Raw genomic sequence first — 12,903 nt, forward strand, 5'->3', positions numbered from 1 at the left:
ATGGAGAATGTTGTCAATATTTGTAGTTAAACATCTCACTGTAGCTTTCAGGAAATAATGTACAATTTTGAAATGTTTGGAATAATTTTCAATCTCTTCCATATTGACTGAAGCACTTCTTAAGCAAATGTTTGCATATGTAATTAGAAAACTGTATGCATGAATATATGCAGCAATTACATTTGCAGCACTGTACATTTTTGGACATTTTTACCATTGAAATTAGTTGCCTCAAATATTTACACTTATTTTATTTAAAAATGTTATCAGAGACACTTCAGTTGTACTAGAAATCTGTGCTGTCTATGTTATTAGTTCATACACATGTATTATGACCTTTATTTTTTTTATCCATCTGCTTTTACTTCATTTTACTTTGAGTCAGGGTAATTAAAAATTTCATAATATTTCCTTTTATAACAGATTTTTTGCATGTGTGTGGGATGATGAGGAAAAATTTCATTGCTTTGAGTGACATATCTTTTATTTCTGTTTCAAAAAACACTCTACTCTCATGTCCAAAGACAAATCTGAATTCCAGAAACATTTTAGCTTCAGCATGTGCACAACTGTCTTTCATGTCATGACTAACAATTATGCTAATAGAAAAGTACATTCTTATGTAACTTGGGCAACATTTCTCTGTTTCTCAATCAAGCTGAAGGATGTCTTTTATTTTCTAAAGTTCCATGGAATTCTTAAGTGTTTCTCAATTAATTATTGCAACTTTGAAATATACTGTTTTGGATAGATAGGCTTGAGTATAATGTTAAGTAAGGCATTTTGGGAGTATTTCAATTTTGTGTATCTAATGAGCAGGAAGGTTACTTTGATGAAGTAATGATTTCTGCTCTGCTTCCATATTCATTAGAAATATAATATGATAGTTCTTCATGCTGAACTGTTTTTTGTTTTACTGGCTGAAGTATCTTTTGTTGTTGAGCAGGGCTCATGAGGCATACTTTCTGTTTGTGCTTTGACCACACAATCTTCAAACACAACTGCTAAAATTTATAATAGATTCCAAATCAATGACAAATGTTTCACTTACCACTAACCCTGATTGTGCACACAAATACTTTTAAAGTTTTATTTTAATATGCCATGTATATTTAACCAGTTATTAGCTTTTTTTTCTAGTAATAGGAAAGTGGTTCTAAAATCTGTATTTTGATAGCGTGGTTCTTTGCCAATATGGCTATAACTGAGAATTAAGACAAAACCCAGTATTGCTTAGGTGGTAACTCAATATGAGTGAAATACTAAAGGAACACAAGGTCAATGTCTCTTTACTTTGATAAGTGCTTTGATGAAAAACTCAGACAAAAATATGTGTGGATGTATTTGTTCTTTCAAAGCAAATGAATTGAACAGAGTGAAAAAAGAAAATTTTCTTCCCAAAGAAAAAAAGGCTATCTGTACATCCACAGTTTGAGATGAAAGGTAACACAAGGACAATAGTGCTTTCATTGGTGGTGCTCTTCCCCCATTATAGCTTGGCCCCACAATGATTCATTTATCAGGAATGTATTATGGGAGACAGTTTAAAAATATCCAAGTGATAGATATTCTTTTCCTGTTGTATTTAAAATAAATGGCTTACTGTAATACTGGAATTGCAGAAGAATTTAGTTCAGAACTTCTGGGAAAATGAACTTAATAAGCCCTTAAAGCATTCATCTATTTCTAAGTCTTTTTGAAGTTTTTTTTAAAAAAACGAAGCCTGTTTCAAATATCATTTTCCATATTTTTCAAACATTTTTGTGGTGAGTGACAAACACACATTTTCCTCACTGCTGGTCCATTTTTCAGATCTTTGTGTGTATCAGAAATCTTATTTCTGGAATAAGAAGTCTATAGTTTTATCTGCTGAACACAAGTATTTGCAGACTGAGTCTCATTAATTAGACATCATGATAAAAATTAGTTTTACAAATGACTTGTGATATCTTTATGATGATTTCTGCTGCATTTACAAGTGTGTTTTCTTAGTTAAACCATACTAACCAAGACATATGTAGCAACACAGCAGTGTAGGAATATTCTGGGGAGAAGTCAGCTGTAATATTTAACAGTATGCCCCTCTGTGAGGATATATATCTTTCTGCCACTTCAAATTTTACTGTGTATCTCATTTGAAAGTGAAATCATGAGACAAGAGACTGACATTAAAGGTACACACTGTAGTGCTGGGAGCTGAGCCCTGTTAAGGCTGGTCCCACAGCAGCAGGCTCAGGCTGAACAGTGCCAGCAAGGCTTGGCCTGTCAGACACAAAGCTTTACTTCAGACATAAGGAAAGGGCAGCTCAGACCAGAAAGCAAAAGTAGTCCATTTTCCTTCAGATCACCCATCAGTCACTGGGGGATGAGTCCATAGAGAATAGGTAGGACTCCTAAGAGACAGGAATGCCCTATGCACATTTCTCTGCATCCCCTTCTGAAAGCCAGCCCGCCATACCTCCTGGACTGGAGAGTTACTGAAATTTCAGTCTTATTGCAATTCTCTGTGCCTAGGTTCAATGCAGAGCAAGGACCAGATGATTTGCTATTATCCTGAAGAACCCATACATTTTACTACCCTTTACACTTTACTACACTTTACTACCCTTTACACTTTACTACACTTTACTTCATAAAGGATTTAAGCTCGTTTATGAATCAGACAACCAAAGCACTGGGAACTATGAGTCAAAATGTACAGCAGCTGGAGGGATCTGAACAAGGTGGGAGTAGGTCTCTGTGGGAGGGAGATTGGACATTTTGGGACAAACTACCAGGGAAGGAGGCAGGCTGAAGACACCAGAAATACTAAAGATGGCCAAGGCAGCAGAAAAATCAGAGAAAAAAAAATAGCATGACTTAAAGGCAGAGTTTGTAGGGAAAGAATTTTCAGGGGGAAAGCATTGGAGATATTAGAATTCAGCTGCATGATGGGCAAAGGGCTGGTCTCCCTTCTCAATTAATAAACACTCCTTGGACAGAGGTAGATAAGGTCCAAGATCCCTGGCAGTGCTGGTTAGTGCTTAGATGACTGATCACCTGAGGACCCAGTGAGTTGCAACAGCTCAGCCTTGAGAAGACCTCATATTCATGACATATAAGCTCATCTGACTTGCTTTTTTTGAAGAGAGCACTGAATTAACTATGTTGACCTGCCAGCAGGTCCACAAGTCAGTAGCCCCAGCAAATAGTGCAGATAAACAGCTTGGAACAAGGCAAGGCTGACAGTGTCTTCACTTGGCTGTGCTGCAGTAAGATCAGGATGTGTGACCACAGCCTCAATATGATGATCAGCCACTCAGGTCAAAAAGCGAAATTACGTTTGGAGATGCTTTGTTGTTGTGTGCCCATCTGCTAAATTGTGAGAAAAGAAGCATGGTAGGTTTTTCTCCTTTATTTGATTCTTGAGAAAGAAGGGGACTCTATGTAATTTTTTTTTCTGATTACAATGTTCAAAAAATAAGATTCATTTCTCTTTATTAAGAAGATACAGTATAAATTATTAAAAAACTTCCTGCAGTTTTGTTTTTTTTTTAAATGAGCCTGCATTCTACTGAATGTCCATCATCATCTAGAAGCTTTCACCTCCCTTTCAATGAAAGTTTGTCCTCTCTGGTTGCTCTTCTCTGTGGTGGAGAAGGTGATGACCTTTCCATGTGAATGTTGTGCTCCCTCTGTCACATTCAGGGCTCTGTTACTGTGGAGGCACCCAGGACAATTTTCCTTTCCTCAGCTTTCTGGATGTGTCATGTTTTTGTTCAGTGACCACACGTACCATGTCCCTACCATTTTGGCTTCTTTTTTATTTTGGCATGTGTGCATTTCCCCCTGCAGCGTCAACCTATTCTGTTCTCATCATTTTCAGGATTATGTGGTGCTGAAACTGCAATGACTCAGACTTGCAGCAGAGCTGAGCACTACGTGGGGAGGACAGAGGGCTTAGGTGAGGCATTATGCTGAACTCTAAGGTTTGGAGACTTACAGGCCACCAGGGCATCTCTGGGACTTCTGTTTGTGTACCTTTTTTATTCTGGCTGAGCACTTTCTCCCAGTCAAGTTTTTAAAATTTCTTCTGCAGTCATCAGAGAAAAAATTTAGGGTTTTTTTTGTTTTTATTTAGAGAAAAAAAAAAAAGACAAAAGGAGGTAGATTTAGGAATATTTTCACCAAATTACATAATTCCTCAAAGAAAGTTCTAGGCAATTGTTATCTGTAATGAGGAAATAATAGGAACAGAAAGACTAGTAGTGAGCTGATTGTGAACTCTTTTGTTGGTTAGAATGGCACCCTATGGATTTCAGATTGAGAGGAACTTTACCCTCCCAGAGAGATGCAAGGGGAGTTCTGAAGAAACTTTTATTTTTTGCTACTTGCTGCAAATTATACTTGATGATACTCAGAAAGAACTGTACTGGTTGGTGGCTGAATAAAGGTTCATATACATTAAGCTAATGTAATATGGTTTAGTTATATAAAGATGCTGAAAAATAAACTATCATACTCATCTCCCATGGCTTTATCAATGTAAAAAACCTTCAATATATGAAAAAGTTTGATTTTCAAACTTGTATGACTTGTAGTTTTGATCATTGCACTGTAATAATGATTTCTCTTTTGTTTTAATAATGTCTGAAGCAGGTACACTGAAAATACAGGTCTTCTGTGGAATTAGGCTGTTTGTCCCTTTTATTGCAAAACTTCTGTTGGTCCCAGATTTATGGATCACTGTTGTTTTCTTGTGTTGGCTTTACTTGCAGTCAGGCTACTTGTGTGAACTTCTTTTCCTATCAATGGAAGGTAATAGAATTTGCTCAAGTATGAGCCATCTTGTCCTTCAGCAGATTTCCAAGGCAGGTCAGATGAATCATTTTTCTGGATACCTGCTTCTCTCTGCTGACAATAAAGGGAATCTAACAGAGCAGCTCTGATATATCCCATGCATTTTGTGTCTAAAGTTACTTGAGATGAGACCCACTTCCAGTGTTTGTGGAACATGTACACAATCTATCAACAGGAATTGGTTTCTGGGTGAGATGGAATCTATGGGTATGTAACCTTCCAGTAGAGGTCTGTCCAGTGAGGAAGTCTGCACAATCCTGTTGCCTACAGTTGTGACTTTTGTCTCTTCAGTAGGTTTGTTGTGTACCAACCAATGGCCTATGCAGAAAGGCTTCCTGCTACGTTACAGGGGAAATAAAAAAGAGTATTTAGCCTGATTAATTTCATCAAGTGCATGGCACTTTTCCACAAAACTTCTCATACTTATTTTATTTAATTGGAAAAATCCTGGCATTTGCTAACATGTAGGAGCAGTAGCAGTAACATCTGACTTAGATGTCTGCCATAACTTTGAATAGCTGAACTTGGGGCACCTGCATGGTACCTAATCAATGCAAAGAATTATGTTGTGGGCTTAATTAAACAGTAACAGACAGCAACAGTAATGTTAATGCACACACAAAGAGTCAAAAAGACTAATTAATCTGACCTGCAACTTCCTCCATCATTTATTATTGAACATTTGAGAATACAGGAAAATGCATAATGGGCTAATCAGATACAGCCCTTTAAAATTAAAATATGGACTACATGAACAGAAGACCAAAACTGTAAGACTTGGACCATTCCTGTTTGAATCTTAATCAACACTGGCTCCTAAAGAAAATATGATCTAACTATCAAAAGAGCTAGATATTTTCTAAAAGTCACAGTCCTAAGAGTTCCTGCTAGCATTCAGGACATTCTGTTACCAATTCCATTCACAATTATCATTTTGCAGTCAGAATTGTTGCATTTTTTCCCCCACGTTATAATTTATAATACTTTTCATGGATTTTTTCTACACTTAGACCTTCCTTAAGAAAATTAGACTATATCCAGTGGCTTGCATAACCCAAAGGTAGTAATGAGAGAATTTGGAAGATGGCTTTCAAAGGCATCTCTCAGGCTGGAAGTGATCTCAGATGGGCATCTGCTCTGAGTTAATAGAGAATTCAGCATTTAGGTCAGGCTGCTCAGGGCTTTGTTGGGTCAGATGTTTAAATCCTCCATGGCAAAAACTACACAATTTCCTGGGTAGTCTGTCCCAGTACTTTGCTGTCCTCAGAATGATCCCTGGACAATTTGTTCCAGTTGGAACTTCTCTTTTAGTCTGGGTCTGTTGTTTCTCATTCATCTACCATGCCTCAACATAAGAAGAATTTACATTCTTGTTAATTTCCCTGTGGATATGGACAGACTGCTGTAAGGTGTTCCCAAAGCCATCTTGTCTTTAGGTTGAACAACCTCTCTCTTGCAGCTTCTGCTCAGATGGCAGGTGTGCCAGCCTTGACCATTCTGTTTGCCTTCACTCAACTCATGCCAATTTACCAATGTCTTGCACTGGAAACTAAAACCAAGAGTATTCAAAATGTGATCTAATGAATATCAGATAAAAGTGAGTAATCTATTTCCTTTGTCAATTGGCTGCAATATTGTTAACTCCAGTATGCCAGGACAATACTGACACATGCTTAGACACAAATATACATTGATGTACCAGACTATTTTGCTGTACCTCAAGGACTTGCAGACAAACAAATTGGTTTTGAGCCAAAAATAGCATCTTTGTCTAGACAATCTTGTATTTTTTGTTAAAAAATATGTCAAACCTACATGACCATCTGACTTCAAACCCAACAAATCAGATAGTCTCACAGCAAGCAAATCAACTGTATAACATAAGTGCCAAGTTTATGTTTACTATGCAAGTATAAAATGACTTTGATGCTTCCACAGTTTTTTGGATAAAGGCAAGATATACCTGAAAAAAAAATCTCTCCTAAATAAAAAATAAAAAAAAACCCAAACAAAACAAAAAAAAAAAAAAAACCCAAAAAAACCCCTTTCCACAGAGTTGACCCTTATTTGTAGAAACTGGCTAAGAAACGGTTTAAAAGAAAAAACCCAGAAAATACTGGATGAACTCTAATAACTTTAGCAGGAGACCTGGCCCCAGATAAGTCACATGTATATTAATTACAAAAGCACAGAAACAACCTTGCCCTTTATGGGTTGCAGCCATGGGTTATTAAGGTAAAGATGATAAAAGGGGTGTATTGGGTAGTCAGAGAACACCCGAGGAAGAGGACATTGAGGAGGTAGGGGAGCCTCTCTTCTCAACAACCATTTAGTAATAGAAGGTAACAAACTCACCCCTCTTCTCTCTTCTACAGGAGTACGAAGAACCATTTGGAAATAGATGGTAAGAACCTTGCCCCTCTCTTCAAGTAAAAAGAGCCATTTGGAGATGGAAGGTAAGAACCTTGCACCCCTCCTCTCCTTCAGTACAAAGAGCCATTTGGAAAGAGAAGGTAAGAACCTTGCCCCTCTCCTTTCCTCAAGTACAAAGAAGCATATGGAAATGGAATGTAAGTACATTGCCCTTGTCCTCTCTTTAAGTATATAATGCCATTTGGAACTGGAAGGTAAGGACTCTGCCCCTCTCCCATCTTCTCCTCCAGTTGAAGAGCCATTTGGATTTGGAAAGTAAGAACCTTGCCCCTCTCCTCTCTTTTCCTCTGGTGCAAAGACTGATTTGGATTTGGAAGGTAGGGACCTTGCCCCTCTCGTCTATTTACCTTGAGTACAAAGAGTCATTAGGAAAAAGTAGGTAAGAACCTTGCCCTTCTTCTCCTGAAGTACAAAAGATCATTTGGAAATGGAAGGTAAGAACTCTGCTCATCTTCTGCCTTCTCCTCAAATACAAAGAGCCATTTGGAAATGGAAGGATCAACCTTGCCTCTCTCCTCTCTTCTACTAAATTACAAAGAGACATTTGGAAATAGAAGGTAAGAACCATGCCCCCCCTCCTCAAATTCCAAGAGCCATTTGGAAATGGAATGTATGTACCTTGCCCATTTCCTCTCCTTGAGTATGAAGATTGTTTTGGAAATGGAAGGTAAGAATCTTCCTCTCCTGTCATATTCTGTCTTCTCCTATCCTCTCCAATACAGAGCGCCTCCTTCTCTCCTCTTTAGTATGGGCAGGTTCCTCCTCTCCTTCTCTTCTCTCCTCCTCAGCTATTTGGAAATGGGTGGCAAGAGCCTTACCTTGCATAAATTGAAGTTTTAAGCAGCTTGCACTTCTTAGGTTTTTGCTTTGGTAGCTACATTTATGCAAGGTATTCCTTAAAGAACTTCAGCTTTCAGCATATAAATGTGTCCATGTTTAAAGACCAGATTTTTGTAGAAAGCTTGTTGAGCTTTGGCTTAACACAAACCATATATTCATTTATGTGGCCAATAGACACATCTATACCACATATAGGTAGTGGGGCTTTACGCAGTTTTCCCATCTTTCACGTACTTTTTCAGAGCAAGAGATAGATTTTCTGTTAAAACAACAGGTAGAAACTTAGTCACAGCTCTTAAAGTTCAAATATTTTCTGCAACTTGCACCCCTTTGAACCACCTAGATAAATTTCACCAAGTCATTAAATCAGGAGAAACGGGTCTTATTACTTCCCCTCTCTTCAGATTTTGATGTTACTTGATCAGCAAGTTTATAAATGTCAGAACATAAAATGGCAGCACTATTTATTTCTATCTTGAGTAAGGACCTCTGGGTTTATATCTGCTTGATTTTGTGGAAATGTGATAATTTAACTTTTCTATATCATAACATTTGAATTTAAATATAATAACATGCAGTAAATGTGTTTGCTGGCATTTGAGATAATTAAAAGCACTTTCCAAAAAAACACATATTTTTCAAATGCCACCTGAAAAACAATATTTGAAATAGAAGTTTTTGGCTATTTGAAGCACAAGTAGTGATAAAATCTTTGGGATTTCCCTAAGAATGAAATTTCACGTTCTGACTTGATGCTCTGATTTCCTGCAAGAGCAATTATCTTATAAAGCCTGCTGTCTATGCTAACTTATGCACCATTTTACTAAATAGATCCCATCAGTGAGACAGAAGAAAATATTTAAATCTTCTGCTCCAGTGCAATTGTCTTGGTTTGTTTCTTTTTTTTTTTTTTTTCAAAGAACACTCATAGGCATAGAATTTGCAATTATTCAAATAAATATTGGCACAGGTAATCCTCAGCCAGGTTGGAGACTCGCTATTGTAGATGCTACACAAACATCCAGTGTGTGTCAGGCTGTGCCCCAGAGCAGTCATAGTTTGAAAACATAGGATGCAACAGGTGGCTGACAAACAACAAGAGAAGAGAACTGAAGTTACCACAGAAGGCTTTAGTACAACTAATTAGTGCAGCTGAAAGCCCATTGGTGACAGCAATGAAGAAATGTTTTGAAAAAGACATAAAACTCAGTAACTCCTTCTGTTTGAGTTTCCCAATAATATACACAAACCTGCTGTCAGCAATACTTTACCAGAAATTGTCTTTTTTTTTTTTTTTTGCAATAACGAGGCAGTATGATCTACCTTGCTAAGTAACCAGCCTTTGGAAGACTGTTGAGAGTTCATAAAGCTTTTCTGAAGCATGGACTATAAAATAATAATGAAATATTAGTTTAACAACACTACACCAACACTTTAGTGTGCTTAAAATTGTCAAAGAACCTAAGGATGAAGAGCTTATATTAAATTTTGTTTTCTTCTGTACAAATTAATCAAAAGAGTTTCTCTGCTTCTGGATGTTTTTGGACTATCAGATAATACTGAGATAGAAAGAGTAAAAAAGATTCCATGGCTACTGACCCGGGATTCAAGGTTTTATTATGTGGCCTTGAAGAGATATCATTCCATAGTTAGTAATGTTGTTAGAGGAGGTCCTGAGTGTTATGATTCAGTGGTAATTTACCAACAGCAAGTTAGACTAAAATTCTTCATGTTTCTTTACAGAAACAGACTGAAGAATATTAATGGGAAAAATAACTTACATCACCTTAAAATTCCTATTTCTATGCCATAGCTTAAAGTACCTAAAGAGTTGACATTTATCAGCCTTTATAAATTAAATCATTCTAGTGCTAATTTCAAAACAAAACAAGCAAAAAAAAAAAAACAACTGAACAAAAAGACCAAAAAACCTGAAAAACAAAAATCCTGTTCTGTATTAGGGTTCCCATGTGATGCAAATGTAATCTCAAATATTTGATCCCATACCAGTAAAAAAAGGCAAAACCTCTTTAAACATATCTTCAAAACCTCTTTAAACATACCCATAAACATATGGGTGTGTTCACCCATTTAGTCATTCTAGATAGATATATTATGGTACTCTTCTAAGTGAATACAAGGTGAAGCATTCAACACTATGTAAGTGTCTAAATAAACTGCATTGTGTGATCTCATTTTAACAAAATTAATTTTATAAATGTCATGTATGTAAATATACACTAACCAAAACCTTAACCTATCACTGGTAAACAAATAATTTCTTTATTTTCTATGATTTAACATATAATTTTTTGCCAAAGCTATGTTAGAGGACTTCTGGAAAAGAGGTTTCTTAAGTGTCTCATAAATAAATATTTTCAGTTTATATCAAATATTATTTTGTTCATATGCATGTGTATTTTCTCTTTAAACTAAAAAAAAAAAAAAATGCATAATTTAAACTATTAAGTGTCACTTCAGCATAGTCTTTTGTCTGCACTGTAGCATGTCAATCAAAACCAGAATTCCCCAGCTAAATTTCTGCTTGAGAGCTGAAAACATAATGCTCAGATAATGATGTTTACAATATCATGAATGAGGGAGTTCTAAACAGAGCCTTACTGTAAAACTCAAGAGCAAGGAAAGGTTCTGCCCCTTTTTGTTCCCCTCTCCTGTCTCCATTCATCCAGAGGCTTAGAGAAGGGGTTTTCCTGCCAATTCTTTTCCAGCTGGTGAAGAGGCTGATGACTAGCTCTTCTTACAGTCTGCAAACTTATCAAGGTGTGGATATTATTTAAGTGTTACTCTTATCATCTTCTTCAAATAAAAAGACAAGATTCAACTTTATTTCTAAGAGGATATTTTGGCCTTGGGGATACGCTTTTCCTTTTCCTTCCTAATGGGCAGAACTGAATCTAGACCAGATGGAATTTAACTTTCATCATGCTCTGTGAAGTTATCATTTGCATAAGAAAGAATAAAAAATAATAATTCCATATCATCATTAATACTATTCACTTAGATTTCTTTGGCACTGATACTTTGGAGAAAATGATAAAGCTATTTGTTTCTGGAAATAATAATATGCAAGAAAATATGTATTGAATGTTTGTCTAAAGGAAGGAGAAAAATTCTGGCTCTTCAAGTATTCTTCTCTTCATAACTTCTACTGTATTCCATTAGCTTGTCATATGACATCTGAGTGATCCCTGAATCTTTTAATAGTTGGAATTAAATAGAAAACTAAATCTGTAGTCACACTGCCTTACATGTTGTACAGTCTGTGACATTCCTTTAAAAAAAAAATAAAATATTTTAAAATGTATCCAAGCAGGGAAGATGTAAAAAACAAAAAGCTACTTGAGGAAGACTACAAAGAAGGGTATGACCATGTTTATCTCAACATTATATCAATTTTCAATATCAAATATATTTAATGTTTATGTCTTACATTGCTAGTAGCAAATAGACAAACATAAGTAGAGTATCTGTACATGTATTTGAGTTAAAAATGCTTATTATTCTATTGAGTAGTAGATTCATTTTACCCTGGAATTTCTGGGACTGTCATAAATTATCCAAGATATCAGCAGGTCTCCTTCTGAGATAAAACTGTCTTTTCAGTCTCCATTAGTGTGACATTTTTGAACTCATTATGTTCATTATGATTCTGAATGAGAACATGTGGTTTTAACATATGATGTTTGATATCTGGCAAAGATAATATATACATTGATTATATGCCTCTGTGAAAAGAGAGGAGTTTACAGCTTTTTTTGTACTTTTATGACCTGAGATTGTGCATGATTATAGCAAGGTTTTGCTTCTTTTACTCTGCTGAAATTAAAAAGATAATATTAATCTCCTAGAAAACCTTGCAGATCAGGGCAGAGATATAACAATCAAAGTCTATGGAGAGAATTCCCTGTAGTATGACTGAAACTAGAGTAAACTCATCATGAAAATAAGTAAACAGAATTCTGAGGCGTGTTTTGGGTTTTTTTCACAATGGCATACATCTCAGGGGGAGAAAACACATGGCTGCTTGGGTTTGGTTTTGGTTTCTAAAAGAAAAAGGACTTGATACTAAACACTGGTGTCTATTTAGACAAGATTGTTTTCTGAATATATTTTTTATTCTAAAAAGAATGGACATATGGACGTATTGAAGTCTAATTTGATGCTTTAAATTAGAATATTTTTTTAAATAAGTGGAACATAGCTTCAGCCTCAAAATGAAATATAAGAACAACAGAGGCAGTAATGATGAGTTACAGTGGACTGCAACTTGCTAGCATCATCCTGTGTCATAGATAGATTCTCTGCACTCTTTTTCAAATGTAGAAGTGTGGCCTTTGTTATTTGAAAGCTCTTGGCCAAGTGACAGATTTCTACTTTATTTTATTTTACTTTTTTTAATTGTAGTTTATTATTTTACCTATTCCCAATGAGTACATTTATTTACCAATTTGATCATTGTCTATTCCTTCAAAAGCAATTGAAAGTTATGCTCTTGATGTCATAGTAACTGGAGGATTAAGATTTATGTTCTGAAAACAATTCAGAATAAATACTGCTATTTCTAAAATAGCTATGCATCTATAGATTTTGTGAACTCCTGAACTCTCCTTGAGTTCTAAAATATTAAGTTCCCTCTTTGAACATAATGTCAAACTGTAGCAAGAAAACAAAAGGAAACAAAAGGAAACAGAAATCTTCCTGAACCCCTCTTGACCTGTGGAATTTGTCCTTTAAGTAAGCATGAAATTCTCAAAAGTCATAAGGGGACAG

The sequence above is a fragment of the Lonchura striata genome, chromosome 2 (assembly GCF_050655825.1).
Source record: "Lonchura striata isolate lonStrDom1 chromosome 2, ASM5065582v1, whole genome shotgun sequence".
Taxonomy (NCBI): Eukaryota; Metazoa; Chordata; class Aves; order Passeriformes; family Estrildidae; genus Lonchura; species Lonchura striata.